We start from the raw sequence: 27981 nt of genomic DNA, 5'->3' as shown, positions 1-27981 counted from the left end.
TGGTGGTGGTGGTGGTGGTGGTGGCAGTAGTAGTAGTAGTAGTAGTAGTAGTAGTAGTAGTAGTAGTAGTAGTAGTAGTAGTAGTAGTAGTAGTAAGCAGTAGTAGTAAGCAACAGCAGCAGCAGCAGCAGCAGCAGCAGCAGCAGCAGCAGCAGCAGCAGCAGCAGCAGCAGCAGCAGCAGCAGCAGCAGCAGCAGTAGTAGTAGTAGTAGTAGTAGTAGTAGTAAGCAGTAGTAGTAAGCAGCAGCAGCAGCAAGTAGTAGTAGTAGTAGTAGTAGTAGTAGTAGTAGTAGTAGTAGTAGTAGTAGTAGTAGTAGTAGTAGTAGTAGTAGTAGTAGTAGTAGTAGTCAAAAAGAGGAAGGCGGACTCAGTAGTAGCAGTATTTGAACAAAGTCCCAAAAATGCGTTTCCAGCTTCTTCCTTTCTTGACCCTTTAAGTTGAAAGAACGCGGGAAGGCTTTAAACTTAAACTTCAATGAACGATGCCCCCCGGAGCAATGCGCCCAAGGCAATAGAAGAGCGGGACAAAGGCGCCTCAGCCACGCCGGAGACGAGGCTATCACGGGGCGCCACATACGAGCCGGCCTGCGATAAACCAAATCTTTCCACAAATCAAGTATAAAAAATGTAAACGCAGCCTGTTTCCTGAGTCTGATGTACGCCGATCCTTGATGAACGACGCTTCTGAAACACGTACACATGCAAGCAGCGGAGAGAGAACACATGAAGCCCAAAGGAGCCTCTTACAGGTTGGGAAAGGCGGTACTCACCCCAGGAAGAGTGCGTTTCTCGTGTAGTGCGTTCTGTGCGTTGAGTGCGGCCTCTCGCGTGGAGTAGGTGAGGAACGCGCACCCTGTGGAGGAGAAAGAAAACTAGAGTGAGTAACTGAAGATCCTCGAAAGTCCAGGAGGAGACCGGGAAGGCGTCTTGAGGCACACCGGGAGGAGGAGGAGGAATGTAAAAGCCCGAGAAAGGAGGGGGGGGGAAGGAGGGGACAGGAGAGTGGAGTGAATAAGAGGCTACAAGAAAGTGAGGGAAAGGAAGGAAGATGGAATGGAGGATGCGTCAGTGCTTCTCCCCTTCCCCACAGACAGGTTATTTCTCATTACTTCCTATCCTGCATGATCTCCAGGGCCACGCCAAGGTATACGCTAGAAAAAGGACAAAATTAATATGAAATACATCTACTGAAAGAAGACGAAAATGGATTGCCAACTAATGTGATACGCAGTTAACTGGAAAGACAAATATTGCAAAGGAATATATAAACACTTTTAGCAAGAAAATACTCAAACAATACTTATGGGATGGATGAAAAGGCATACACATAAATAAAGCCATGAATCTGACCACCAATACATGAAAATAAATAAAGTGACTGATGAGGAAAAATCACCCATTACAAATTATTAATTGACGGCATGAGATCCATTTTTTTTTTTTTTTTTCAGGCGGAGCACATTCATCACCACTATAAAAACATGACACTCATACATCAATTAAGGTTTTCATACCAATGGTGAACCTTTAGTAAAAGACAGATTACGAATAAATCATACATTTTTACCATACATATTTTTACTAGCACCACATTTCTCAAAGCCACGTACACAAAAAGTAATACAGATAACTATACGAACTGAAATATAACATCGTATTAATCTCCACTCGGTAAGAATGGCCACAACAAGCACAGCCTCGTTATTCTGTCTTATTTACTGCCCACTCATTCACATCACACTTATAAACGAGATAATTAAAGAGAACCATTTTTTACTTCTAGAAATTTTGCTCCTTCTTATTGTTCTTGTTGCTAATTACACACACACACACACACACACACACACACACACACACACACACACACACACGAAGGGGGATGCTGGCGACTTCCTGATCTCTAATATCCGGGGTGGCGGGAAGGGTGTACACAGGGATATCGCCTCTCACGGCTGACCGTGGCCACCATGTGCAATATTATGTGGCCTGGTAGGGGTTGAATACACACACACACACACACACACACACACACACACACACACACACACACACACACACACACACACACACACACTGAAGACAAGAATTTCGAGTATACACAAGCATCTTTATACCTAGAACTTCCTCACGTCTCTCTCTCTCTCTCTCTCTCTCTCTCTCTCTCTCTCTCTCTCTCTCTCTCTCTCTCTCTCTCTCTCTCTCTCTCTCTCTCTCTCTCTCTCTCTCTCTCTCTCCACCAGGAAGACAATGAGGAGTTATGAAGCTTACCCAGTGGAATGTCTCAGATCTCTCTCTCTCTCTCTCTCTCTCTCTCTCTCTCTCTCTCTCTCTCTCTCTCTCTCTCTCTCTCTCTCTCTCTCTCTCTCTCTCTCTCTCTCTCTCTCTCTCTCTCTCTCTCTATTCACGGGCGGGGACTCGCCAGCGGAGTGTGGGAAGGCCCTGGACTAAGGAGGCAGCAATCGTACCTAGAGGCAGAGAAGCGTGAGGCACCCCAACTCTTCCCCTTCTGCAGGAGTCTCGCGCACTTTCCTCGCCACCGAGGGCACAGAGGGATGCAGGAACCCTTCCAGCCAATAACCAGGAGAGCAGCGCCGCCATATGAGGGCCACCAGTGCAGCCAAGTGTGTGTTTTCACTTCTCTGGTCACTTAAACTCAGCTTTAATCAATCGGCACACGGTGACACTTGCCAAGCTAAGCAAATCCAAGCACATACGGAAAATTACTTACGATTATTATAAGATGTAATATGTTGGGTACTAGATAACGGTGAGAACTTTTAATCAATAGGTACACGGTGACACTTGCCAAACTAAGCAAATCCAACCACACAACGGGATGGGATAGGTTAGGTTAGGTTACGAGTAGCTTAGGTTAGTACTTGCGGTAAATGTAATAATCTTTAGTATGTCTGGTACTAGATAACAGGAATATAAGAACTTTGGTCACATTTCAGCAGATAATGAGCCTGTATTACTCCAGCGCACGTGGGGATTAATATTTGGTCTCCCCGCGGCTCTGCGTCTGGAGATGAAGCCGCGAGGAGGCAGGAACGAGGCAGAGATCAAGGCGTCCACCGCAAACTTATAGTATTAGCGAAATATAGGAGAGAAATTTTCCACAAAAGTTGGAAGTTAATGGCAACTTCACTGCCACGTAAAAATAATAATTTGCTCGCTTCTGATCAAACTCAAGTGACAAAAGGGGAAAAGTTTTGGGCCAAGTTATACCGACCTTCGTATTCTCTTCCCGTGCTGTCTCCTGAAGGGTTTATCTTGAGGAAATAGTTTACCGAGGTGAGGAGAGAGAGAGAGAGAGAGAGAGAGAGAGAGAGAGAGAGAGAGAGAGAGAGAGAATGAGCAAACAGGCAAGCGTATAGACGGATAGAGAGGAGGACAGATAGACTAGTACACAGAGAACTTAATTAGTAGTAGTAGTAGTAGTAGTAGTAGTAGTAGTAGTAGTAGTAGTAGTAGTAGTAGTAGTAGTAGTAGTAGTAGTAGTAGTAGTAGTAGTAGTAGTAGTAGTATCATTATTATTACGTCATAATTAAGACTATTATAATGAGTAATTAAGGAGCAAAAGCCCTGGCAATGACAGCACTGGATGAGGCAACATAGGTACAAATAGAAGCAGCGGCAGCAATACAAGTAACAGCAAGCATTCTTCATTTCACCCTTAGCCAGGTGTCTGTCACTTCCCAACCCAAGCATTCCTCACCTTCCCTCTCGCCGCCTCGGGACACTCTCGCCCAAACAACCAAACTCGCCGCATAATACATACATGAATCTTATGCTCAGGCTCGTGTTTTGAATGAGAATCGCATTACAGCAAACTCACTCCTCTGCTTATATCAAAGACGCCTCCAGGCAAACAGCGTCTAGGTACTCACCAAAATGTCATATGTCGCAATAAAGAAAACATTAAGGTACCTCCAGCAGTTGCGTCACAGAGAAACCCGACCAGGAGAGCTACAAGAAAACATCCTTTTTACAGAGACATTTGCGTCGCGCGCCACACTCCCTCCATTTCGGGCAAACTTTTGGCGACAAAGAACTACCAATTTAAAAGTTTCGCCGCCATGCCGAGCGTATAACATCGCCCATGGACAAAACACTGAGCACTCGTTTGCCTTGCCGTCAAGCATTGGCACGCACCCTCATGCCCTCCTGGACCGCCTCGCCTACTGACAAATACTCAGCCTCCCACTACCTCGCCAGCCTCCATCTAACGGTCTCTCTCTAGCTGTCCCTCGCCCACTCTCCAACCACGCCGCCACAGAGTTTCTGGCCTTTTCAGTGATTATTTCGGACGAGAGGGAAAGGGGGAAATAAGAAAAGTAAACAGAGGGAGAAACAAAAAAAAAGAGGCTGGAACTCATATGGATTCGGGGGGAGAGATGGGAATGTGATAAAGGGAAAGATCAAGGCAGTTATGGGTGCAAAAAATGCCGTAGATAAAAGATGACATAGGGGGAGAAAGAGGACTATGCAGGGAGGAAAAATGGAGCGCGGCGGCGGAGGGTCAGGTGGAGAATGGAAATCTGGAATGCAAAACGGACCATAGACATGAAAGGAAGTTATGGACAATGGAGAAATGGTGCCTGTATTTGGTTTCTGGTTCAGGATAAACAAAGATGCGGCGGCCGCTTCAGCCAAAGTGGCCAGTGTTTGCTGCAACAGCCCTGACCACCCAAGCGTGGCCTCGGGAGGAAATGTCATGGTGTTGGAAATTTTTATATATGTGCTTATCTTAAAATACATCAATAAATTATGCCAAGTAATCAGTAATACTATTTGTTTTCAATGTAAAATTATAATACGAGTAACATGCAAATAAAGGAGGTAAAAGCTAAATATTACTTTAAAATTAAAACTTAAACAATATTTCATAAAAGGCAAGTTTTTATAGTTATATTCGCAGTTATTTTTTTTCCTGCCTGAGTTCTGCAAGTCTACAACACAAGATACATAACACCTAAGTAAGTGGTTAACCTTTCACACACACATCGCACCCCCACCCTCTTCAATACCACTACGACACACACACACACACACACACTTCCACCTCTGTCAGCTACCCGTTTAGTATTCCACGCTATTTACACTACTAAACAACCCTAACAACACAGACGATCACACAAGTCACACTACCATCACCTTCCTTTTTCCTTCCAGCAGACCACGCACGCCAAGACGAGACAAGGCGAGCACAAGCAGGAAGGAGCAACACTGCATCCTTTACATAAAACATTCCTTCGTGACTTTGAGAGAAAACACGAGGTCATAGTTACAGACCATCACGAAGTTTGGTCTGGAGGCGCCGCCATCTTTAACGAAGGTCTGGTATCGAAAAGCATCAGTCACTTTGGTTTATATGAACTCTCTGGACTTGGCGGGATGGAACGCGGAAGCCAGATAAGGTGAAATAGGACGGCGACTGTCGATCAGGGAGGAGTTGGGAAAGACTCTGCCACCGCCAGACCCGGACCTTGCAGCCTCGCACGCCGGCACGGGAGGGACGGGCAGACCATGAAGGAGACAGAGACGGGGATAGAAGGAGTGAGGAGACCAGGAGGTAGACAGACGAAGAGGGAAGGGGAGGCGGAGGTCAGCTTGGGGACAGAGAAACGTGGATACAGAGCGAAAGGTGACAGAGGAAGAAGACTCTAGAGACTGGGAGAGAGAGAAAGGGTGACGAAGGAAGAGGGAGAAGAGGAAGGACGAGGATTGGAGAGGGAGGGAAATGAGAGATCAGGAGAGGGAGGGAAGTGATGATGGGAGTGAAAGGGAGGCATGAAGAAGGGTGATGAAGGAAGAAAACGATGAAGAGGAAGAGGAAGAACGAGGATAGGAGAGGGAGCGAAATGGGGATGGGAGAGGGAGGGAAATGAAGAAAAGCATAAGGGAGGGAGAGGTAGGAAAAGGAAGGGTGGAGATGGGAGAGGGAGAAGAGGAAGGAGGCCGGGCGAGGGAGGGTGAGGGAAGTAGAGGAAGGGAGAGAAAGGAGTAAGAAGAAGGGAAAATTAAAAAGAATAGAGTATGAGGAGGAGGAAGGGCTGAGGAAGGGGAAGGGTGCGAGAGAAGTAGGGAAGAAGAAAGGAAAGGGGAAACAGAAGGAAAATCAAGAGGAAAAAAGGAGATATGAGGGAGGAGAAGGTGAAACGAGAGATGGAGATGAAAGAGGAACCAGAAAGAAATGAAAAGGTTAAGAAAAGTTAGAGAAGAGTGAAGGAGACGGAGAAGTGAAAGGGCGAGGGAAGAAGGGGAAAAGGAAGGAAGTTGGGGGAGGAAGGGAGATAGAGGGAGAAGGAAGAAAGAGAAAAAGGAGAAAGAAGGAGAGAGTGAGTGAACAGAAATGTAACTAATCTGGCACTGGAGTTCCTGATTTAGAGGATTCGATCTCAAGGAAGTTGGCATGAGATGATCCTCCTTCCTTCTATAATTCCTCAGCGTGCGCCTCTGAAGACTCTCCTGTCAAGCATATTGTCCTTCGCCCGCATCAATTTCTCCTTTATTGCCAAGCGTACTATTTTTTTCCCCCCCGTTCATTCTTTATTGCTTCCTCCCAACCCTCGCTGCACCTCCTTTTTATCCACCCTCCCCCTCCCTCGCCCCCTGTTGGTGTCTCCCGGGTGGTTGGTTGGCTGTCCTGCCGGCTGTCGGAGCGCCGCCGTATGGTCAAGACCCCTTAACAATTTCGACTAAAACCCCGAAAACCTGAAAAGTTTCGACTGAGCGTGAAATTCTCGGCATCAGCCTCTGTTCTCGGCCGTCTCATTTCTGCCCCTCGGCCTTCACTGTTCTCCTGGAGGCGACGCAGCCGTCTCCCGCGTCTCGCCGCCTCCTATCAAGAGTCGCGCCTCACGCCAAACTTCTGGACAATAAAAAATACGTAAAAACGCGTCGGACTCAGGGACACACACTCGCGACCTGTTTCCGCCGCCACCGCCACTGCCACCGCCACCGCCACCGCCTCAGCCGCCACCACCGCCGCCGCCACCAGCCCCACACCACCCTGGCAAAAATTGGGCTCACATGTTTGTATATTTTGATCCGTGTCCCTCCACAGCTTCCCCGTCAAGGCTCAAAATTAAATTGTGTGCTCCCTCCTGCTGCTGGAATTGATGATGGCCGGGCCGACTCTGTTCATTGTGTGGCTCGTCGGCTTGGCTGCACTTTTGAATCAAATCGCCGGCTGTTGCACGGTTATTGGCACATTGGAATTTCTCTATAAATCTCGACAAAACTTTGCGCATTTAATAATTTAATAAACAAATCACGTGTGTAATAACTGACTTCACAATTATCCAGTAATAATAATGCATTCTTTTTCGCACTGTACCTTTTATATTCTCTTTAATAACACCCCTTTCAATCGTAAACACGTCGAGATGGCCGCGAGTTACGGCGATCCTTTAACGGAGCGCGATCGGGAGGAGCCAGCGCGACTAACGGAGGCGGGAAGAGACAAGTTACGAGCCGACACAGTTTGTGGTTACATTCGTCCATTTCCAAGCGGGATTACGACCGCCGACCAGACCGCCAACTGATTCAGGCCGGCTAGTGGCGGAGGAACAGAAGCAGCGTGATTCTGACTTGCTGTCTCGCTACTAATGTGAACAGCTGACCAGAACAGATATGACGTCCTTTTCATTGTTTTTAAGCAAGCTATGCCCTATAACATCAACAAAACGATCCTCAGTTTTCCTTAACCTATCAAACACATTAAAGAAACACGTACAAAAAAAAAAAAAAAAAAAATATTATATATATATATATATATATATATATATATATATATATATATATATATATATATATATATATATATATATATATATATATATATATATATATATATATATATATATATATATATATATATTGACAAAAAAATGTACACATTCCTATGACCTCCACACCATACAAAGGACCAAACACTCGGACTTCCAACACAAAATGGTCACCTAGAGACACAAAACAACACAACTATTCGTTCTTTCTTAACAGCACATAGAGTAGCGAGACAGACAGACAGACAGACACAGACAGAGAGACAAACAATATAATAGGAAGAAGTGTTTGTCTGGCAACAGCACACACACACACACACACACACACACACACACACACACACACACACACACACACACACACACACACACACACACACACAGAGACAACAGTTAGCCTACGCCCGGACACAAATAAAGGAAAACAGTCACTCATCCCTCCGTGAACGAGGCTACAGGGTACAGAGGCGGGCTGGCAGCATCGCGGGGACTGGCTGCCTTATGGTGATTGCACTGTGCATCAACCACTCGGGGGGGAAGCAGGCGTGAGCAACGACTACCCGGCGCACAAAGGCTCCGTCCTCGCCTCGTCTTATTGCCATGCTAAACGCTGCCCGAGTGAGCGATGGGCACGCGAATCAGTTACTCCGGGCGACCGTGAGCGACTGTGTCAGAGAGAGAGAGAGAGAGAGAGAGAGAGAGAGAGAGAGAGAGAGAGAGGAGAGAGAGAGAGAGAGAGAGAGAGAGAGAGAGAGAGAGAGAGAGAGAGAGAGAGAGAATGAATACCAAACTTATAAGTCAAACACACGAATCTAGTCTAGCATTACGAATTTAACAGTACTGTCAGTGAAGGAGGAGGAGAAGGGCAGCAGCAGAAGAGACAGGAGGAGGAGGAGGAGGAGGAGGAGGAGGAGGAGGAGGAGGATTACAGAGGATTACAAAGGATAACAAACAGCAACAGACCTTCAGCTTCTTCCTAGACTGTCTGATTACATTGCCCTACACTAACTACTCCTGCGTCTGCTGGGAATGGCAGGGAAAAGGAGGAGAAAAATAACTACTACTACTACTACTACTACTACTACTACTACTACTACTACTACTACTATTACTATAATACTACTGTTGCTGCTGCTGCTGCTGCTATTACTATTATTTTTCTTGTTACAACTCCTACTACTAATTATTATTACTAATAACGATGATAAATTATGATGATAACAACAACAACAACAACGGGGACGACGACGACGACGGCGAAGGAAAACAAGAACAACAGCAAAAGGAGAGGAGGAGGAAGAGGACAAACTGGAAGAAAAAGAAAATCAGATGGAAAAAAAAAGAATGAGAAAAATAATAATGAGGAAAGAAAAAATACAATAAAAAAAGGACAAACGCAAGTGGACAGGAGACAGGACCCAGGAGACAGGAGACAGGAGACCCAAGAGACAGGGAAGGACAGAGGCAGGTGACACAAAGCCTACAGGTCCGCGTGAAGGTGAGCCGGAATGCACAACACTTCATTACACTACACACACCTACACGGGGCGGCGTTATTGTTCCTCTCCCGTGGTGCAGTGTAATGGAGTGTCGTGCATACATTACGTGAGGAGCGAGGAGCGGGACACTCACACCCCAGCACAGGTGAAGGCATGTGCTGTTCCCGCATGACGAAGGAGGAACATTCACGATCTATAAGGGTGATGGGTAGGCAGTCCTCACATTTGTCCCCGGCACCCTTCCTTGGCGCTCGCTCTCTCTACAACGAAAGTAACGATGGAAATACTTGGGAATAAACAGTTGTGGGCTTTTAAACGTTCAGTATCTATAAGGGTAATAAGCAGGCAGTCCTCGTAGTCCCCACATTTGTCTCTGCTGCCTTTTTTTCGTGTTATTTCTATTATGAAGGTAACATGTTGCCTTTCCTTAGTACTTTATAATGAAGACAGCAAAGACAATACGTGGTATAGATAAAACATTAATAGCTGTAATCCATAAAGGTAATAGATAGGCAGCCCTCGCAGTCCCAACATTTGTCCCTGCTGCCTTTCCTTAGTAATTTGTCTCTTATGAAGCAAGCAAAGAGAATACTTAGCACAGACAAAAAGATACAGGTGTATTCTATAAGGATAAGGGCCAGGCAGTTCTCACACTTGCCTCAGCCACTTTTCTTGTGTGTTTTCTCTAACAAAACCTGACAAAAAGAATAATACTTAACACGGGGAAAAGATAAAACAGCTGTATACCTTTAACATTTCAGTACTGAAGGTGATTTGCAAGCTTCAGAAAAGAGTTGATAGAAATACAATAGCAGTGCATGAGTATTCAGATTTTTGTAAAGCCTTCACGAGGGCATATAATGGTGCCAAGAATAGAATCGAATTAGTGGCGTGGTACTGAAGATAAACTTGGTGAAATTTAACTCATGATCAAAGTCGTGCAATGTAACGATACTAGAATGCAAACACCAGAAAACTAGTAACGGAAAGCAAAGCAGATATATACAACCTCTTATTTTTATGAACGAACTCTTCTTCAAGTAAATTTTAGGTTAATGTTAACTTTCATCGCGAGTAAGAGGTGCAAGGTATTTGTATTGATGATCTGGGAAATAATTGATCAGTGATGAACTAACATTTTCTGCTGTAGCTTATTATATCAACAATGAGATGTTTCAAGCTATGAACACAAGAACAGGAAAAAACAAGAAAAGAAAATCCAAAACAAAAAGATAACTATTAATGATAGCAATGATAAAAAAAAGTCGAGGCAGCAAAAGAAAACATTATCTGCTGTAACTTATTCTATCAACACAAACATTTTAGCTAAGACAAGACCATGAATAACGAAAGAAGAGATAAGGAAATGCATACAAAAACTATTTATGATAACAATAAGAGACACACGGCACTAACATCTGTTGTAGTTTATTCTACCAACACATTTTCAGCTAAGAGGATAAGAACAAGAATAACAACAAAGAAAATAGAAACCAAAGCAGGTAACTATACATGATAACCATAATAAAGAGGTAGCAAGGGAAGCCCGAGACACACAACACTGGCGGGCAAGAAGCGCCCTCCACACCACGTCTGCCTGACTTCGCCTCTATGAATCGCGGCCTAATCTCCATGCAAAACACGCCACGCTGTGAGGGAAACAGCGACCAAGTGTTCTGCAATATTACCTCGTGATAAGTATTGGCAGACGTACTCCCATATTCCTCAACGTTCTGGTCTCTTATTTAAGCTTTTAACAGGATCCAGTGGAAATTATTAAGGTTTTCAAGGGAGCTTTCATGATTCCGGTTATAGTTTGGCAAGGATTCTGCTTCATCACTCTTAAAAGATTCTCCCGTCAACTATCATGGTTTTCAAGAGTATTTTCATGATTGTAGTGATACTCTGATACGGATTCAGCATCATGAGTGGTAAAAAACATCCGTGAGAAACCGATTAATCATCCCTTGAGCAATTAAAAGTAGTCTGAGAGAATAACGCTTCGTATTGATAGTTTAACAAGGATTCTGCATCGTCAATGGAAAAAAAAACATAAGTAAAAATCTATCTAATCATCTTTGGGGTCTTATAATACAGCCTTTACGAGAGAAACAAAGCATTCGCACCTCAACCCTCACTATGGAACAATTAACCAGGGATGCGCAGTGTTGGCGGAGCGACGGAACACGGCCCACAGTTCACCAAGGAAACAAAAGATAAGATAAAGAGAGGGGGTGTGTCTGGGAGGTGATAAAAGGCGAATAAAAGGGGAAAAAGAGAGTCTGGTAGTGAGGGGAATATAAGGGGGATAAAAAGAATATGAGAGAGAGCGAAAGAGGAAATGAGCTTCAGTGCAGAAAGGGAGCAAGAAAGTAGCGAGCGAGCGAGCGGTGAGAGGGAGAGAAAAGAAGTAAAGTCCAATCAGAGCAAAAAGTAAGGTAACACTGAGAGAGAGAGAGAGAGAGAGAGAGAGAGAGAGAGAGAGAGAGAGAGAGAGAGAGAGAGAGAGAGAATTGTTAGCGTGTGGGAGTAGCAGCAGGTAGGAAGGAGAGTGAGGAAAGAAGGCAAGGAAGGAAGGCAGGAGAGAGGAAGTTCCCTCGGATAAAAAGAAAGCCTTCTCCTTCGCAGTGGACGAAGTCTTGGTCAATTTACATACGGAATCCCGGTCTGTAGCGATACGTCAGGATTTAGTCTTCATATATTCGCTCTGGGGATATTCGGCTCACTTCGATTGCGCTGAATGACGCTGGGGTGCCGAGGTCAGAGAGTTTCCAAGCAGAATCACAAAGAACACAAGAGTCTGACGAAGGAAAAAGGAAAAAGGACAAAATATATAGGGCTGGAAGGATCAACAATGCGATTTACGAGAAAAGGAAAAAAAACGTAAGCTTCACTGAACATCCAAAGAAGCTGGCGAGGTGAAAACTTAGGTAGAAGCAAGGAAAGGAAATTGAAGCGAAGAAAAAGATACACGAAAAAATATGTGGCAGCTGCGATAAGGAGAATGAAAAAGAGATTGATAAAATGACCAAGTGGGAGGCGGCGAGGAGAGAATGAAGAAAATGAATGGTGTGTCCAGGGAGGAAGAAAGCGTGGAAAATCAGACGAAGATGGATGGAATGCAAGGAGAGAATGAACGGAGACCAGAACGAAAAATGAGACAAAAAAAGAAAAAAACTAAGAAAAAGCACACGTAGAAACACTGCATGGATCTACCTTGCTGGCGTCCTTCCTCCTCCTTTACCTTATCCCCCGTGATCATTTCCACCTCCTTGACTACTGAGACTACTGAGGTAAGTGAGCATTCATCTCAGCCACTGAAGAAACCCAAAGACCCGCCACAGCACCAAAGTTACCAGGATTTCCTTACTGACCAGCACTGGGGTTGAAAAGAGGCAGAGAGCTCCGTGTCACAAGCACCCTCGAGGAAAGATTGAATTCTAAGCCGCTTTTGTCGGTACATTGGCGGCGGTGGAGACTGAAAGCACCTCACAGCAAAAGGCAACCCTCACGTGCTTGTCACTGCTGGTTTTGCATGAATGTTATTTGAATATGTACATGATGAGAGAGAGAGAGAGAGAGAGAGAGAGAGAGAGAGAGAGAGAGAGAGAGAGAGAGAGAGAGAGAGAGAGAGAGAGAGAGAGAGAGAGAGAGAGAGAGAGAGAGGATAAGGGCGTGGGCAGAAGGATTAAGGAGCTCAGAGAAGGAATCAGAAGGATGGAGTGTTAAAGGATGAGAGAAGAGTCCTGGTCCTTCCTTACTTTCCAAGTCTCTCTCTCTCTCTCTCTCTCTCTCTCTCTCTCTCTCTCTCTCTCTCTCTCTCTCTCTCTCTCTCTCTCTCTCTCTCTCTCTCTCTCAGTACACAAGACGGCTACTAATTAAAGTTGTCTCATGATCATCACCTTCCTCCTCCTCCTCCTCCTCTTCCTCCTCCATATTATTACTCTCTCCCTCTCTCTCACTCCTTCCTTTTACTTCCTCCTTTCCCTTTTATTCCCATCTTCCCTCGCATTCCGCCTCGCCTGTCTTCACCACCGCCCTTCCTCTCTCCTTCCTCCAGCACATCACCAGCCCAGGATTACACCAAGTGGTTAAAAATACGCCACCGGGTAATCTTACTCAAACATGCTCAGTGAGAAATACCCGCGCACGACCGTCAGGCACGCGAGGGTACGACCACGAGTTAGCAGAGTGGGCGAGGCGGGCAGGTGTGTCGTCTTAGGGTCGTGATGGATGAGTAATTGTGGGCGGGATTACAGGACAGTCATGAGGGGTGATGCACGGCTGCCATAAACATGTGGGGGTATTACTCATTATAAAATAGTGGGCCTTTCCTTCCCTGCGAAATTGAGGCTCAGGTCGGTCCGTCCCTCCCTCGCTGGCTTGCTCCTTCGCTCGCTCCTCCTTGGAAGAAATATAAAGATGTGGTGTTTTCTTCCTCCTCCTTCGCCGCCATCTAAAAATAAGATACAAAAAGGACAAATCCCCGGGGTAACCTTACAGCGAGGTAATATGACGGGGTTTTGCTATTTGATCATATTATATTAGTGAGGAGACGAAACCCTTCCAGTTATAGGGTACGAAACAGCGGCGGCGACGAGAAGAATTATAGAAGATGAGCTTGAAATAATACAATAGTCACCATCGCGTTCAGCTGAAGAATAGCAGTATGGCTTGGTCTCACAAATATATCGCAGTTTCACGCAGGGCAATTGGGGTTCTCGCGTGATGATTCCACTTTATAAATGAAGCTGAAATAATTGAAGTAACACAATACGCACCGTCACATTGGGCTGAGGAATTATCGTATACATCCGTCTCTGAGAAATATATAGCAAGTTATCACAGTACAATCTTGGTTCTCACGTCATGATTCCACCCTATAAATGAGCTTGAAACGACAATACAAATCATCTTATTTGGCTGAAGAATAATCGTATACGAGTAGTTCCGCCTGTTTCAACTCTGAGGAGCACACGGCACTTCATCACTGTGCGAGTAATTGGGGTCCTCACGTCATGATTCCACGCTAGAAAGGAACCGGAAATAATACAATATGCACCACATTTGGTTGAAGAATAGTCGTATAATTAAACCTGCTCCGCATCTTAAGACACATACAGCATTTTAACACTGTAATTGGGTTCTCACGTGACGGTTCCATCCTATAAATGAACCAGAAATAGCAATGCACATCATCACATTTGCCCGAGGAATAATGGTACAATTCTTGAGAAACACACAGCACTTTAAAACGCTGTAATTGAGGTTCTCACGTGATAATTCCACCCTATTCCTGCATCCTCTTTACACGGGCCATCAGCAGACCTCCTCCCGCGGCAGCACGGGCGTCCCTCGGGTACACGGCGATTACGCACATTTTTTGTCCCGAAGCAGCAGTCTTACTAAGGACGCAACGGTTACTATTACTGTTAGTACTGCCGGTATTACTACAGCTGCTGCTACTACCTGTGTTACCCACCATGAGGCTGCTGCTGCTCAAGAACACAAGAGAATTGCCTGAATAACACACACACACACACACACACACACACAAGAAAGTATTTACACAGGCAATCTTGACGTCATTTCAGAAACTATTACTTCACTACCACGCTACCATTACTCTATTACAACGCCTCTATTTGCCGCTACTACAGAGAACAAGACACGTCCAGGAAGTCCAGACGGAACTAAGTGCATATTTTCTTATTCTTTTCGGATTTTTATGTCTTCATTTCACATTACGACACATTCACGGCGAGGCGCAACCTCTCCTTGTGCTGAGCGGGTTGGCGGGAGCAGCGGGAGGCGACGAGCAGGGCTACATTTGTATGAATTGCCACTTCCATCACAAGTTCATAAGAGATTCCGGCAAAGTACACGGCAATATTGTATTGTTATTAGCGTTTTGAATTGTTTACATGGTTGTTTAATTTGTATGATAGCTGCAGGCATGGCGGAACCAGGGATGAATTGGACCAGAGGGAGAATATGTATTTGAGGAGCCTTTTTTTTCATATACAAGGGAGGACAACCCAAAGAGGAAAACACATTCAGGAAAATAAAAAGGTTCGATAATTGCCTCCCATAAAATAAAAGAATAATAATCAATTCAGGTTTGGAGGTCCCTTGAATCTCTTTAAACAAGGTCTTGGGCCAACTGCTCGCACACAGCGTTTCCCTAACCCTTCACTACCCATCAACTCTCATCGATAAATACGAAAACGCAACTGCACTTCCACCTGAGAGTAAGATTCATATGAAATTATAATGAGTCATGCAAAATTCACCCAAGTCGTGAATTTGAAGGCATTTATTCTTATTTCCATTTTCTTTTACGTAGAAATTGAAGGTGTTTGGGTTTTAAGGGAAGTTTGTGTCGTTCTAATGATAGTTTGAACACACTAATCATCTCTGTGGTCTTTGGAAATACTTATGAGGTAACGAAATACTATAGAACACAGGACTTAGGCTGATAGATGAATGAAGGACAAAGGGAAGGAAGAGAGGAAAAGAGATGTTGTAAAGAGGAAAAAACGACGACAAAGCATTAAGAGATACAGAAAAAGGGAAACAGGAAATGTTAAGTTCTAGGAAAGAGTGAAGAGTATACTGGAACAACGTTAGAGAAACATGGGCAGCGAAGGTTTAAATTAAAGTTAAAGGTCAAGGGAGAAAAATGAAAAGGGAGAATGTTGGGGATACAAAATTAGAGGGAGAGGTAAGGGAGAGTGTTTAAGAATTAGGGAAAACAAGAGGCAGAAATGGGAAGGTGAAGGTTAGGGAATAGACCATTAGGGGAGAGGGAGGAAGAATGTGGGCGATGTGTTAAAGGTCTGGGGAAAGAAAGGAAACAGGTTAAGTTTGGGAATATAACACTGAAGAGGGAGAGAGAGAGAGAGAGAGAGAAAGAACGAAGACGGGAAGTGTTCAAGGTGAGGAAAAACGTGAAGGAAAGGGTTGAATGTCCAAGAAAAGTAAAGTAAGTGGTAGTTTCAAGGATAAAGTGTTGTAAAAAGGGAAGATATGGTTAGGAAAATGCTAGATGAGGTAACGAAATGCTATAGAACACAGGACTTAGGCTGACAGATGAATGAAGGACAAAGGGAAGGAAGAGAGGAAAAGAGATGGTGTAAAGAGAGGAAAAATGCTAGATGTCTGAAAAAAAAAACTTAGAGAAAGACAATGAATTAGAGAAAGGTAATATGGGAAACGAGGTAAATTCAAGTGCACAATGATAAAGCAATTGGAAAAGAAGATTGTTGAAGGTCTAGGAAAAGTGTGGTATGGAGAGATACGGAAATATTAAGTCTCGGTGTGAGAGAGGGAGAGAGAGAGAGAGAGAGAGAGAGAGAGAGAGAGAGAGAGAGAGAGAGAGAGAGAGAGAGAGAGAGAGAGAGAGAGAGAGAGAGAGAGAGAGAGAGAGAGAGAGAAAGGACCTGGTGAGGGGACAAAGAGCACACTTTACGTTCACAGTTCGCCCAAAAGCGGCAGGAAGAGTCGTGGCTGCGTTAATTGCGAAGCTTTTGTGCGGGATATGAGCGAGTCCCGCCAGCCAACCCCGGTGCTGCCTTGGCTTACTTGGGAATACTTCAGATTTAAAAACCCCACGTAACAGAGGACCTGGAGAACCCGAGGCTAGGTGTTCAGTGACTCAGAGGTTAAATAGTAAGTAAATGACAATTAACAAGAGATAAGGTGAGTGAATTAAAATGTTGTACTAAAAAGAAAAAGTTCAACGGAGGACCTGAACAACCTCAAGTCTCGGTGTTCACTGACTCAAAGGCTAAATATTAAGTAAACTACACGCATAAACACACGATGAGTACGTTAGTTGACAAATAAACAATGCACAAACTATTAAACTATCTCACTAAAAAAAATAAAATCACTTGTATAAGAAAAAAAAATCGAAGTGAGAACCTGCAGAACCTCAGTCTGGTTGTCATCTCATAAGGCTCAAATATCCTTAAGTAAATGACAGACGTAATTACACGAGGAGTATGTTAATTGACAAATAAACGACTGACAAACTGTCCGACTAAATGAAAAAGTCAGTTTAACAAAAAAAAAAAAAAAAAAAAAAAAAAAAAAAAAAAAAAAAAACTGAACGGATGAATTAAATTAATGGCGTGGTGTGTCATGTTTATGCCGGTGAGTGTGTCAGTGCCGCGTGACGGGAGGGTGATACATTAAATGGCGCACAATATTTGATGAAAAAACAATTGCACGTCGTTGCTTGTGATCTGCGTATTGCCCCTGACTCCCACTCTATCTATACATCACCCTATCTATTCATTCATCCATCTATCCATTTACTCCAATGTACACGCGTTGGTACAGTCCGCCAATTTATCAAAGAGGTCTTAATTCATCGAATTTATTGTAACCTTTTTGCGCCACGCACGTTATTGTGTTGAGCTTCAGGCAATGTGTAAAAAACTAAATAAACTTGCTTGTCCATACCTATTTTCATTGACTTTTTTATTTTGTTATTCATTAGTGTCGTCCTGCACGCACACACGCAAATACAAGCGCACACACGCACATACACGCTGTTAACATCAACGAAATTTGCATGGTGGGAGAGGCAGCGCTCTCTCAAAACCCTCATCAGCGCCATATTTGTTGTGCTACAATGACTCAACTATTTTACAATTACAACAAAAGCAAACACACACACACACACACACAGCCCAACATCATTCCCATCACAATCCACAACTACACACCATTCAAACCCATTTCATTCCCCTTACCACACACACACACACACACACACACACACACACACACACACACACAATAAAGTGAGCAAGAGGAGGCAAGGATGAAAAACAGAGAAAACACACCTAATGTTTTGAGTTGGCCGCGTCATTACCGATGATGTACCAGCCAAGATGAGACCAGGGAAGGGGAGAGGGAGTGAGGGGAAAGGAAGGAGGGAGAGAGGGGCTGGAGTACTGGGAGGAGAGGGGTGGTACCGGGACTTCCCTAATTAGCAGTTGTATCTGGCCGTAAAATTATCGAAAAGAGTGTTGGCGACTATGAATTATAAGAATTTTACCGCTAATGAATACTTAAATACCCGCATTATCACCTAAATCAGCCGGCGCACAGTGTTTTGGAGCCACTAATGACATAATGAAGTAATGAGACGTCCGCGCCCTCTGATCTAGTACACCACCCGCTGGAAAAAATGTGCTAAAATATCCTAAATTCATTAAGTTGAACGAAAATGGCCTCGATTTTTCATACAGATCCTTCGGGAAAATTCAGGAATGTGGAGGAATAATGTGCTGTGACCTCCACTGTTTGAATTTCGTTAATAAAGTTATTGAAATCGTGGAGGGAAAAAAAATATATATATATATATATTATATGAAGTTAATCCTTGACTTTAGTATCAATATTTCCTAACTTAATAGTAGGTTAGCGAAATATACAAAGGAAAATCTGGTGATACTCATAATTCCAACTGACGTTTATAACACAACATAAAACACCACTAAAAAAATACAAGTCATTTACGAATAATCAAAATTTTTCAGCCCGGCAGGTGAAATGCAACAGACAAATATTGCTGTGCACGCATCAGGCCGGGTATTTATTGGGCAGACGCGCGTGGGTGTGGAAGAGGTGTGTGCTGCGCTGAACGGCGACACGGAGAGGAGTGATGGGACGATGGTCTTGAGAGATGGAGAGTTCCAGTCCCGTGTGTCTCCCTCACTCTGTTCATGTTGTTTAATTTTGTGCCTCTACAGTGATTTTACCGCTTCTCTCTCTCTCTCTCTCTCTCTCTCTCTCTCTCTCTCTCTCTCTCTCTCTCTCTCTCTCTCTCTCTCTCTCTCTCTCTCTCTCTGCACACACACACACACACACAAAGACAAGCAGACATACACAAAAGCATACATACAAAGAGCCAAGCAGAAACAGAAGCGCGCACACACACACACACACACACACACACACACACACACACACACACACACACACACCTATTCCCTACATCCCATTACCAATTTTCATCACCACACTTCCCTCCCACGTCCTTCACTCCTGCACACCAGTCATGCACAACTCTCTCATCGTGTTTCGCCAAGGTAACATGAAATCAACCTGAAGTGAGATAAGAAAACCCTCAGGAACTCCACTAAACACTCATTCCTCTAACGAAATAAGTCACTCCTTAAGTTCTTTACATTTCCAGCGTGAATAAGAGGTTACAGCATGACAGAGAGGCGGCAGGCAAGGACTAGAGGACAAGGAGAGCAGGGGGTGAAGGAGGAGGAACAAGAGGCAGGGCAGGAAGGGACGGCCGGAGACAGCTGGAGGGACCATCGAAGCGAATACCAAGTGACGACCCCGTGTGATACATATTAGCCGCGTCCATCCACTGAAGCGACAGCTCGGGGAAAGGGGAGGACAGGTGCTGAGGCGCAAATGTAATATGGACACACACGCACTGAGAATTCGCGAGGGAAAAGAGGTAAAGGCGGCGGCGGAGGTTATGGATTAGCTACTGGCGCTGTGCTTACCCAACACCAACCCAGATTCATGGCCGCATAAATTTCCCTCGTGTAAATGCAGCGCGAGGGAGGCCCGTCTGGCACGCGAAGGCTTGTTTATACAGATCCGTGTTGCCGAGCCGATGGTGTAGCGCCTGACGGTATCACTCGGCCTCATCCCGCCCGCCCGGCCCGCTGTCTGCCTGATTACGTCCGTCTGTCTGCCTGCTTGCGTGATTACCAACCCGCTTGTCTACCTCCCTGTCTCTCTCTGCCTGTCTTGATTATACTATCTGCTACCCCCCTCTCTCTCTCTCTCTCTCTCTCTCTCTCTCTCTCTCTCTCTCTCTCTCTCTCTCTCTCTCTCTCTCTCTTGTTGCATACACCTGTCCATCTGTCTGTATGAACGCTTGTATACTTATCTGTATCTATACTGTGTCTGCATCAGGCTATTTCTCAGAGATTGGCAGGTGAGTTTATTTGCCTGTATCTGACAATGATGATGATGATGATGATAATAATAATAATAATAATAATAATAATAATAATAATAATAATAATAATAATAATAACAATAATTTCATGAATCCAAATTAACATGAACCATGCCAAGAACAATAAAGCAAAAACACACCAGACCAGAGGTAAATTTTTTTGATAAAATGAACAAAAACGATAAACTAAAAAAAAAAAAGATGATATAGTATTTATCTATGGCTGTCTGTCTGTCTTTTTTTTTACGGTCTTTCTCTATGGCTGCCTGCCTCTATATCTCCATCTTTCTGTTGCCCTCTGACATTCTATCCATCTGTCTGCACGTCCGTATGTCTATTACTGTATGTCTGTCCCTATATATATTTACCTTTTCGTTGCTGTCTCTTCTCTCCTGTCTATCTGTACGCACGTCTTTGTCTCCATCTGTGCCTTCCCCTCAGTGGCATCTCAAATATTCCAAAGTGCACAATCATGTCATAAAAAGAATACACAAGAACAAGCAACAGATCATTTATTCGTTAAGAAACACTCGTGGAATGGCGCTATGAAACATTTCAGATACCTCAAATGCAAATATTTGGGTTCATTTGAGATGACGCAGATTAATCGAGTGACGGCTTTATCCTCGCTGCATTAACCTGGAATTTCTGCGTTAAGTTGTCATTTGTCATGGTGTGTTTGAAAAGATTGTCAATTAAGGTTTATATTCACTTGTCTTGCTGATGATGTCATTGTCACTATCCGTATCACCATCATCATCATCATCATCTCTTGGTATCATTGCTGTATCATAATACGCTAGTTGTACGTCTATAATGCTCACCGACTATTAAAAGCAAGCAAGCAAGCAAACACACACACACACACACACACACACACACACACACACACACACACACACACACACACACACTAAAAAAAATCTTTCAGGCAAGGCAAGGAAGCAGATATTTTTAACACGACTGCGGCCTGACCACCACCAACCCGCAAGTATACTCCCTCCTGCCCACCTTCCCCTTACCACTCTCCCTCCCTCCCTCCCTCCCTCCCTCCCTCCCTCCCTCCCTCCCTCCCTCCCTCCCACCCCCTACCCCATCTCTCTCTCTCTCTCTCTCTCTCTCTCTCTCTCTCTCTCTCTCTCTCTCTCTCTCTCTCTCTCTCTCTCTCTCTCTCTTCGGGAAAGCAAAAGGCAGTGGAAGGCAGCAGAAAAGAGGTAAAGGAGGCGTTCTCATGTTCTTGCTTTCTAAAGGTGAGAATGTATAATAACAAGAATAAAGATATAAATGAATAAGATATAATTTAACTACAATTCGGATTTCCTCACAATACTGTTATCAGTGAGTCCTCCATTGTGCTTCTAAATTCACTTTTATATATAATTTCAAGGTGGAGCATCTACCTAATTAATTATCTCCTATCCCTGCTTGCTTGTCTACCTGCCTCCTGCTTGGCACATATCTAAGTGTCATGCATCCACGCACACGCACGCACGCACACATACATACACACGCACACACACACACACACCAATCCGCTATATACAAGCATACACATACACGTAGCACATTCGTCATACTATATACATACATATATATACCAACATACATACAAGACGCCAAGGGAGGCACCGCACCTTCCCCAAGGCAGGTAAATGCTCACTAATAATTACCATCTGTAAGCTGACGCGTGCTGCCTCGGAGGGGGAAAATTTCCCATGGCGCGGCGCAGAGGAGAGGAGGAAGGAGAGGAAGAGGGAGGGGGAGAGAAAGGGGAATGGGGGGAAGGTAGAGGGGAGGGGTGAGGAGAGAGAGGAGGGAGGAAAGTGCTCGCCAATCCGCGTGAAATTTCGAAGTAGAAAAATAATAATGTGTTTGGGAATCATTTAATTATACAGCTGAAAGAACTCCCACGACTCTTCCTCCATTTTCTTTCCCGTCGTAAAATCCTTCATTAAGCTAAAACAGAGGTGTGGTGAGGTGAGATGAGAGGAGGGCGCCGCCAGCTGGAGGGCGAGGGACGCGGGGGGGCACAGGCGAGGGGGAGAAGAGGAAAGGGGTTCATTTCCTAACAAGCCGCGCCACCACCAGGCTTCTGTAGCGAGTAGTAACGAGTGGAAATGCGGATATGAAAAATTTATACCACAGCGAAATACACATATTTCTCCCCATCGACAGCACAGCACCCCGCGGCCCGGTTATTGATTGTATGTATTTATGTATGTGTATATATATATATATAGAGAGAGAGAGAGAGAGAGAGAGAGAGAGAGAGAGAGAGAGAGAGAGAGAGAGAGAGAGAGAGAGAGAGAGAGAGAGAGAGAGAGAGAGAGAGAGAGAGAGAGAGAGAGAGAGAGAGAGAGAGAGTTATTGAACATGGCATGGGAGGAGACAGGTATGAGATATGAAATAAATCCCCATCACTCTTCCACTCGGGCACACGCGCGGGGTAATTACTCACTGGCCTGATCGAGTGGCCCTGTGCCGGGATACTACACGCTGGAAACTGGAAAAAAAAAAAGCTCGCCCAGCGCCCAATAGTTGTGTCTTACAGCGCGGACTACGAACACGGGTATCCACACTGAAATATGGACCCCATTCAGCCTGTTACAGAAAAAAAAACTTTCTCGTTGAAACAATTCCCACGAGCTGCAGCGCCCACGTCAGCAGGCGCCTGCCCTGGGTGGTGGCACGGCATCGAGGCGCCCTGCAGCTCCCTGCCGCCCGGCACGACCTGAATCAGATCTCTCGTTAAGCCACGTTAAGGAGAGATAAGCCACTTCAGCCTCAAGTTTTAAGCCGCCTTATCCTCGACCTGTACACACCTGTGCGCACACACACACACACACACACACACGCACACACACACAGCTGTTTACAGTGTAAGGTAGACTGACTGTCGGGGTACAAGCCTCGCCTTGCCCACGTACAGCCTCTCACTCTATCATGGCCAACACAAATTTTAACTTTTGGCCCGCGATGAAGACCCTTTGAAGCAGCCCTCTCCCGGGACGCCGGCGGCCACATACCTCAAGATAAAATCCTGGGAGGTTGAGTTCTCCCGATCCCGCCAGCCCCGGAAACCTGCTTAAAAGTTTGGTGCTATATTTGACCGGCGACTCAAGCGAAGCTGAGGAGTGCTTCAGGTACCTTCGGCGCTCGGCCAGAGTAACGCAAGGGTGAGGATCCCGGAGAGGGGTGAACGTTAATACTGTGGTTCCTAACGGGGCGGTGGTGGTGGTGAAGGCGTCATGACAGATAGCACACGTCAGATATCGTTTTGTTTGCTTCATTCACTCAATGCATGGCCGAGGTTCTCGTGTTAATCATTCAGCAACAACACAAACAGTGCGCGGGGAACATGAAGCTGACGCTTAAATTCTCTGTGTAAATAAAACATGAAGTAAAAAGTCGAGTTAAATTCGAGACAGATTTAGACCCGAGCGACAGACGAACGAACCGGTGAGAAAGAAGTACGAAAGATTCAACTTTATAACCATGTGACTCAAATGCATAACGTTCGTCCCTTCTACCCTCCGCCTCACTGCTGCTGCTGCTGCTCAGCGCCTCCACCTCCATCTCCACGCCGCCCCACTCCACGCAGCATCACATTTCGCCTTAAATAATAGAGGTAAAAAAATACTCCCGGATAAACAAAACGCAACATTCCCTACCATTATGTTGTTTTATAGTCAGTATTTACTTGGCGTCTAGAGGTAAAGAGCAGCGTGCAGGGGCGCCATTCCTAACACGTGTGCAGGTGAAGAGTTAACTCAGCGCGGCGTCACTCTCACTGATTCACGGGACCACAGATACATTAAGCCTGACCTGCGTGTCCTGCACATCACTTATAATGAAAAGTAATGTTCACCTTCTCCCTTACATTTCCTGTCGAGTCACGGACATCTTCCACCAGATAACCCTTCGTCATTTCTTTTTATTTAAGTACTTTTTATTCATATATCATATAACCAAATTCATTATTCACATTAATTTTTATTACCTATATAGAAAATTGCCGTTTAAAAATCTACTGTAAATACGTATGTTTGTTTCACCATGACAGCGTACCAAATCAGTGGCAGCATCGCCTACTTGTTTAATATAAATACGACGACGATTACAATATTAATACTTCATTATGTTTAGTGATGGACTATGAATATAATGATACTACTGTTTAGTGCTGAACTGTGAACATAATGCTAATACTACAACTACTAGACTGTTGCTACTACTACTACTACTATTGGTCCTACTAACACCACCATCACCACCACCACTACCGATACTACTGTCAACTTTATTATCTTCATCAGTATTATTGCCACTACTGCCACCACCGCTATGCTATGGAAAAAAAAAAGTAAAAACAATGCCAATAATAATCCCCTCCCCACACACACACACACACACACACACAGCGGGAGTGTTTTATAAAATGGTAATACTCTAAAGATACTGCCAAGTTATTTCCATAATGACCAAAGTTTCGCGGCGTAATCACCCAAACGATGTCAATTACCAGTGAACGGCATTGCTTTGTCTCGAAAAATGGAGACAGATTCCCCAGCAGCGACATCAATTAGGAAAAAAAAAAAAAAAAGGAAAAAAGGGAGACGGGAAAAGTGTGTGCTTGTCATATACCATGTGTGTGTGTGTGTGTGTGTGTGTGTGTGTGTGTGTGTGTGTGTGTGTGTGCCAGGCCTTGTTTCAGGTTCTAATTATGGAAGGAAAATAAGGTTCCAAAGAAAAATATTGAATCTTCAAAGTCTCTCCTATTTTGCATAATGAGAAAAATATGCAAGCCTGCCAGGAAAAGAAGTTAATATTTCTGATTTCTGAAAGGCGGTTTTTTGTCTTCATGCCACGCGGGTTGTGCACTTCAGGACGGAGGCTATTTCATTTTCTTACTCGTGTTAGAAGGCAATATAGGTAAAATATGAGAGAGAGAGAGAGAGAGAGAGAGAGAGAGAGAGAGAGAGAGAGAGAGAGAGAGAGAGAGAGAGAGAGAGAGAGAGAGAGAGAGAGAGAGAGAGAGAGAGAGAGAGAGAGAGAGGGGGGGGGGTGGAAGGGAGAGAGAGAAAGGGTGAAGGGGGAGAGAGAATTCTCGGTAGGGAAACAGGCAGAAGAGTAGCGGGTGTGAGAGAAAAAAAAAGTTAATGTCTTATTTGCTACAACGTGACTTGTATAGAGTACCAATATGATGACATAACCACACTGGAACTCCGTAACATATACATAGTACAGTACTACTAAGGATTTCAGGGGCAGTGTCCAACTTTATATATATATATATATATATATATATATATATATATATATATATATATATATATATATATATATATATATATATATATATATATATATATATAAAACGTCTTAACAAAGCGTTGGACAAGGATGTGTCTTTAGCAGTGGATGTTTGAGACCGACCTGACTGGCAAAACTATGCTTTTGTGGCAAATGTGGATGATTAAGCCATTTTAAAGAGCGAATTTATAGTAAACTAAGGTGAAATACTCGTTATGACCCGCCCACCATTCAGGTCGTGACGTGGGTGACATTTAACTATGACGTAGTAGTAGTTACCGACCCAACTGGCAATTCTGTCTCACAATATCAGTGAGGCCGATGCATATACTCGGTACTACAAGGGAACCTGGAGGGACGTACAGTCACTCACAATATCAGGCGCAGCTCAGAAATATGAGTAACCCCGAGGCACTGGATCTGAAGCAGCTTGCATAAAGACAGAATTGCTTGTTGGGTCTGTGATTACTGCTACGTCATAGTCAAACGTCACATCGACGTCATGACCTGAATGGTGGGCGGGCATGTATCGTGACAACAGCTAGTCTCGCTACGTGCCTCAATTTCACCTTAGTTTACCATAAATCCGCTCTCATAAATGCCTTAATTATCCACATTTGCCACCAAAGCATAATTCTGCCAGTCAGGTCTGGGTTTCAGACATCCACTGCCAAAGTCATATCCTTGTCCGACGCTTCGTTGAGACGTTATTAGGAAAGGCCACGGGAGCAGCTGGGCCAGGCGAGGAGTACTGCAGGGAGGCTCGTGGCCATAGAAAACGGAGGTGAACGCAGCCTTGTATGCCACCGAATACTCGTTTGCTAACCTGATTTTTCTTTATTTTTTTATTACAGAAAGGACAGACAGCAGAATTTATTCAAAACACGTGTTAAAATCTAATCCAGACCTTTAGAACATTCAGGAATGAGTCAGACCTTACAGTGTGCCGCGCGTCACTATTAGCGGTGACGAGGCTATCTCATTATTAACGGTTTGACAGGCAGTGACGCTTTGCCTTCTTACCTTAAGGAATCAGAGCTGCTTTTAATGAGAACAATATAACCACAGGAATTGAGACTACTACTACCCATCACACCTCATGTTCGTGATGCCTTTCAAAATTATACGCAAGCTGAACTAGACCATTATTTTGAACTTGAGGGAATATCAAGGCAGTCAGAAAGTTAATTAGTAAAGAAATGACGAGCGCTGCTATGATTTTAAAGAGCTGGGAGTCGTGGGGGCCTTGCACTCTTCTAGGCCATGCTGAGTTACCGGGCACCACAAAATCTCATTTCCAAACCGCTTACGTGAGAATCCGCCATAGGTCCCTGCAGGTATCCCCGCCCCCACCATATCAGGACGAGTCTAATGTTACCACTACTCAGTGATCGTAGAGGTTAAGTAGCAATTAGGTAATAGATTCAAGTTGCGTGGGCTTGTCACAGCACCGCCACATACGGAGGTAACAAGGGCTAATTCCGCCCCCCCTCCCCACTCACGCTTTTATCCCCCTTCCCGGTCTCCCTTAGCCTCTACTCTCGCTATTGTTTCTTTTTTTCCTCCTTAATGACTGTGGTCCTTGGGTCTATTTCTTAAGAGTTTAATGATACCTAGTGACAAGGCTAGGGCAACAACACGGCCAAACACGCACGTGCCCACGTAACAAGTGCTTCGCTCGCCCCGGCCTCCGCCATACTTGTCATCTCGTTCATTCTTTACCGCTATTTGTTCGCTTGTTCTTAACTACTGTATTCTGTATTTAATATTAAAGACCAAACCAGCATGAAACTAACCTGAAATGCAAGAAATTATTAAGGATTCCTAATTCATGTGCTGCCAGCGGCAGGTTCATTATTTATCTGCTCACCACCTCAATCACTAGACTTACAATAATTTTATACTACCACACGTACTGAAATAACATTAAACATACTAAAAATAAAGGATCAATGACCAGTAAGCAACATAACAGACTGAGCTTAACATACCGCAACTGCAGCAGCGCCCTGACCCGTCCCGCCATCACACCACAGACTCACAATACTACACGCTGTGACGCAGCGCCGGAATGGAAAACGTAATACCAGCCAGCCTCCGTCCCTCAGGCTGCAGTGAGTGCCTAGTGTCCCTGGCCACGAACGCCTCTTTTTATTCTTATAAGAGAAGCTACTTTTTTTTTTATATGGGTAGGCTGCGGACACATTGGCACCGCCGATGGAGGTACGTAAGAAAATATCTAGCTATGATATCACCACGCCTGTAATGTGATTTAAAGGAGCAAGAGGCGCGTGTTCTCGCACTGCCCAACGCCGCGGAGAGTTGCCAGGTAGTCACGGTATACACTGAAGTAACCTACCACATCCAACTC

General features: G+C 44.6%; 1 long non-coding RNA gene across 1 annotated transcript; it reads right to left on the bottom strand.

Moving 5' to 3' along the window:
* Positions 1-325: 325 nt before the first annotated feature.
* Positions 326-27827, bottom strand: LOC135116295 (uncharacterized). The gene is made up of 2 exons (XR_010276226.1): positions 27602-27827; positions 326-853 (listed from the first exon to the last, which is right to left on the bottom strand). It is a non-coding gene; the product is annotated as an uncharacterized LOC135116295 (long non-coding RNA).
* Between the last annotated feature and the right edge of the window lie 154 nt (positions 27828-27981).

This window comes from Scylla paramamosain, chromosome 31 (assembly GCF_035594125.1).
Source record: "Scylla paramamosain isolate STU-SP2022 chromosome 31, ASM3559412v1, whole genome shotgun sequence".
In the NCBI taxonomy this organism is placed as follows: domain Eukaryota; kingdom Metazoa; phylum Arthropoda; class Malacostraca; order Decapoda; family Portunidae; genus Scylla; species Scylla paramamosain.
Note: the sequence above shows the minus strand (reverse complement) of the source record. Positions and strands in the feature narration are given on the sequence as shown.